Here is a 4323-nt window from a genome sequence, read left to right as displayed (position 1 = left end):
ATATGGGGGGGAAGGGGGGATGGATGGAGGGAGGGTGATTGGAGGGATCACTTCTATGGTTTATCTTACAAGGGTACAAGTGAATCTTTCTAAGAGTAGAATATAATCGTCTTAACACAATAACCAAGAAAATGACATAAAGGCTATGTTAACCAGTTTGATGAAAATATTTCAAATTGGGTCCAACATCTTAGCTAGGTTGCGGTAGTGGCAGCTCCTCTCCTAGCTTCGCAATGCCACCCAAGGACGACAAGAAGAAGAAAGACGCCGGAAAGTCGGCCAAGAAACACAAAGACCCAGTGAACAAATCTGGAGGCAAGGCCAAAAAGAAGAAGTGGTCCAAGGGCAAAGTTCGGGACAAGCTCAACAACCTAGTCTTGTTTGACAAAGCTACATATGACAAACTCTGTAAGGAAATTCCCAACTATAAGCTTATCACTCCAGCTGTGGTCTCTGAGAGACTGAAGATTCGAGGTTCCCTGGCCAGGGCAGCCCTTCAGGAGCTCCTTAGTAAAGGACTTATCAAACTGGTTTCTAAGCACAGAGCTCAAGTAATTTACACCAGAAATACCAAGGGTGGAGATGCCCCAGCTGCTGGTGAAGATGCATGAACAGGGTCCAACCAACCGTATATTTGGAAAAATAAAACTTTATTGAACAAAAAAAAAAATTTCAAATTGTATATGAAAACACCACACTGTACCCCATGATTGCATTAATGTATACAGCTATCATTTAATTTAAAAAAAGAAGAAAAAGTAATTTAAAAAAAGAAACTATTTAAAAGTATAACAAAGTTCAAAAGCAAACAAGAAACTGGGGAAAATATTTTTAACAATCATATAATAAGATTAACATGTATTATATATAAAAAGTTACTTAAATCAATTAAATACATAAAAACTCTTAATATATGTAATGCTCTTTAACGCTTTCTGCTCCTATGTCAGACCTCAACTGAGATAATGACTTTTTTGTTGTTGCTTATAAACAAAAATAAACAGAAACAATTTATTTTGTATAACCTAAAATAGATAACATAATCTATAACATAACATAACATAATTATGAACCAGGTGAGTTCATAATTTGTGTTGTTTTTCTATTTTTAAACTGTAGGATAATTACCAATAATCCACCAACTTCTTTCCCCCCCAAAATAGATAAAGACTGCCAAGTAAGTACTTGGCAGAAAATTTGGATTGGGAAGGGTTAAATCAATTTAAAAAGATTAACAATCCAATTTAAAATCAACAAAGGACATGAAAAGGTAGCTCACAGAAAAGAAAAATAGTTCACAACCATTTAAAAATACGCTCAGTTGTGTTTGTAATCAAAGAAATTCACATTAAAACAAAATACATTTTTGTAAACCAATCTGTTGGCAAATAGATTTAAATCATTTTGATAATATTCATGGTGAACTCATGGTTCTCTTAAGAATGTGAAAAAAATAAGAACTCTCACACACTGGGGCAACCCACATGAAAACCACTTTGACATTTACATAATGTGTGCAAAGATACATACATGGTCAAGATATATCAAAGTAGCATTGTTTGTAATTACAAGTAATAGAAAAACAACCCAAGTGACTGACAACAGGGAACTGAGGGGCTGAATGAAACACTATGGCTCTTGTAAGCAGAGTGATGTCACAAAGTAGTTAGAATGAGGAAACTCCTTTGCATTGACATGGAAAGTTTGCCATGATTTATTAAATAAATACAAAATGTGGACCCAAGCTTGTTGTATTCTACTGTTTGGATAAAAAGGCAAGGGGGACAAAATATCTTCATATTTGATTTTATGTGTATAAAGAAATTCTAGAAAGAAAACACAAGAAATTAATGTAAATAGTTTCCTGTTTGGGAATAACAGTGGCGGGAGCCAATCCACATAGGGGAACCAAACGTTTCATTACACATGTATCTTTCAAATTGAATTTGAGCTCGAATTTTGAACAATGTGAATGCTACTTATTCAAAACTCCAATAAAATGCTAATAGATAAACAAATAAACAAGAATGAAGTAGATTATATGTGCTGATTTGTAAATATTTCCATGATATGCTGAATGTAATGTCAGACATTCCTCAGATCTAGTGGAAAGAAAAGTCAGGGAATCGTATTTTCCACTGCGTAGGATTGCCAAGGGCATTCTAAGAATCCTTGGAGGTGAGGCAGGGATAGTTCCCTTAGAAGAGGAAATTTGGATTGACCACTGCCAGCTCACTACCTATCCTGACTGTTATAAGAGGGTGAGGAGAGGGCAAGGAAGAAAAAGGGATTGCAAAGGACCCCCTTCTCTTAGACCAGAGCAAGTTGGTCCCTGTGGCTCTGGAAGAGAGGGTTTGTGACCTCCCTACTCTCCTGCCCCCACCTTTGGGAGCAAAAGTAAAAATGGGACATAATTTACATGAAAAACTAAGCTAAGGGCCAACTGACAGCATTGGTGTGATCTGAGAGAAGCCCCAAACACTTTCCTGCTGGGGCCTTCAGGTAAAGGTATATCTGATGGCTCAGACCCCAGCCTGACTAGCACTGGAGGGCCCCACATCTTATCAGCCATGGGGACAGATTTGCCTGACTCCAAAGGCTTTATGGGGGTGTTCAGCTGGGAAAGAACTTACATCCTTGGCAAGGGCGGGCAATCGTCCTGGTGAAGGGCAGCATGACCAGTGCTCTTTGCCAGGAGCCTAGAGTTGATCCAAACACAGGAACATGCTCCCCGTTGGCTTCCCTGAGGCTGCCGTGGTCATGAGGATAGCCATGCCTATGGTTATGACTAATACCTGTCCCAGAGGCCTGGGTCTCCCAGGTCCCTGGAGCAGCACCTGCAGAATGTGGGGTGCTGGGGGGAAAACACAATACTGACACTTTCTCTGGCCTTGTATCTTTGGCCACACTCTGCTCTCTTTACCCCTGAGCCCCATGGGAATTTCGTACTTGCTTGTTTGTTTTCTGGCTTCCCCACGATTTAGTGTATGTAATGTGTTGCACTGGTGGTTCTCCCACTCCAGTGGGGATCAGAGTCACCTGGGGAGATGAAAAAGCACACAGAGCCCCAGGATCCCTGAAGTAGCACAGGCCCTGGCCTTGCACTTTTATAAACTTCACTGAGTGATTCAGACAGGACCAAAGGTGGAGAATCATTGTAATAAACTCCTCTCACACATTGTCCAAATTAATCCTCAACACTACCTTAAGAGATAAATATTATTTTCTTCCATATGAAAATGAGGACTAATCAGCCTGACAGAAGTTACTGGGTTTAAGTATACCTTTTACTAGCTGTGTGACCTTTGGGAAGACACCTAACCTTTCTGAACTTTATCTTCATCATACTCTAAGTGGGAATTCAGTGACGTCCCCCCTTGAAGGGTTACTGAGAGAGTTAAATGAATAAGCCAGGACAAGTGCTCTGTATACTCCACAAAGGTCATGATTCTTATTCTAATCATGGATCAAAACACTTATTAGAAATAAAATACTATATAATAAAAACTTTTGAATGAGCACATCTTTATTGATTTTAATGCATCAAATGGCATTTGATAAATGGTGGGAAAGTATATGGATGAATATCTAATTGATTAACTCACCAATGCTTTCATTTAATTTGAAATCTTAAAAGAAAGGCTGCTGGTAGGTCATAGGCCTTCTCTCCTCTCATCCTTAGCAAATGCAGAAAATTGGGACTTTCTGTAGCTGAAAGTCCCTCCCATTGGGACTTTCTGTAGCTGAAAGTCCCTCCATGACTCACACTCATGAAAAGCAGTCTTGGTTCCATAAACATTCATATATTCCTCTTCTACAATTTTCTAGGCACTGGAGATATTATGATAAACAAACAGAAAGTGGTCCCTAATCTTAAGGACAGAGGCAGTAAATAAACAAACTTTGCCTAATCTAGAAAATGTCAGACATTCCTTGGTTCTGATGGAAGGAAGGGTCAGGGGATAGGCGTTTCCATGCAGTGGGATTGGACATTCCAAAGATCCTTAGAGGAGAGTCAGGGACAGTCGCCTTAGGAAGAGGTTGTTTGGATTGACCCCTGCTGCTCATTTATCTACTCCTGACAGTTGTAAGAGGGTGGGAGGAAGGGGAGGAGGACAAGGGGACTACAAAGGGCCCTTTCCTGGGCAAGAGTAATTTAATCCCTATAGCTCTGGAAAGGATGAGGGTTTGTGCCTTTCTGCTCTTCTGCCCTGCTTTCTGGGAGCAAAAGTAAAGAAGGGGCATGATTCACATGAAAAACAAGTCAGACCCAGCACTACCTGGTGGCTAAAGGAACTCTCAAGCCCTCTTCTTGCTGGTGCT

The 4323-nt window shown here is 40.0% G+C and overlaps 1 pseudogene across 1 annotated transcript; it reads left to right on the top strand.

Moving 5' to 3' along the window:
* Window positions 1-168: 168 nt before the first annotated feature.
* Window positions 169-660, top strand: LOC100943972 (annotated as a pseudogene). The gene has a single exon (XR_001161271.2). The product of XR_001161271.2 is annotated as a 40S ribosomal protein S25 pseudogene (transcript).
* The last annotated feature ends 3663 nt before the right edge of the window (window positions 661-4323 follow it).

This window comes from Otolemur garnettii, unplaced genomic scaffold, assembly GCF_000181295.1.
Source record: "Otolemur garnettii isolate 467f Iridium unplaced genomic scaffold, OtoGar3 scaffold00032, whole genome shotgun sequence".
Classification (NCBI taxonomy): Eukaryota; Metazoa; Chordata; class Mammalia; order Primates; family Galagidae; genus Otolemur; species Otolemur garnettii.
This window is presented reverse-complemented; position numbering and strand designations above follow the sequence as displayed.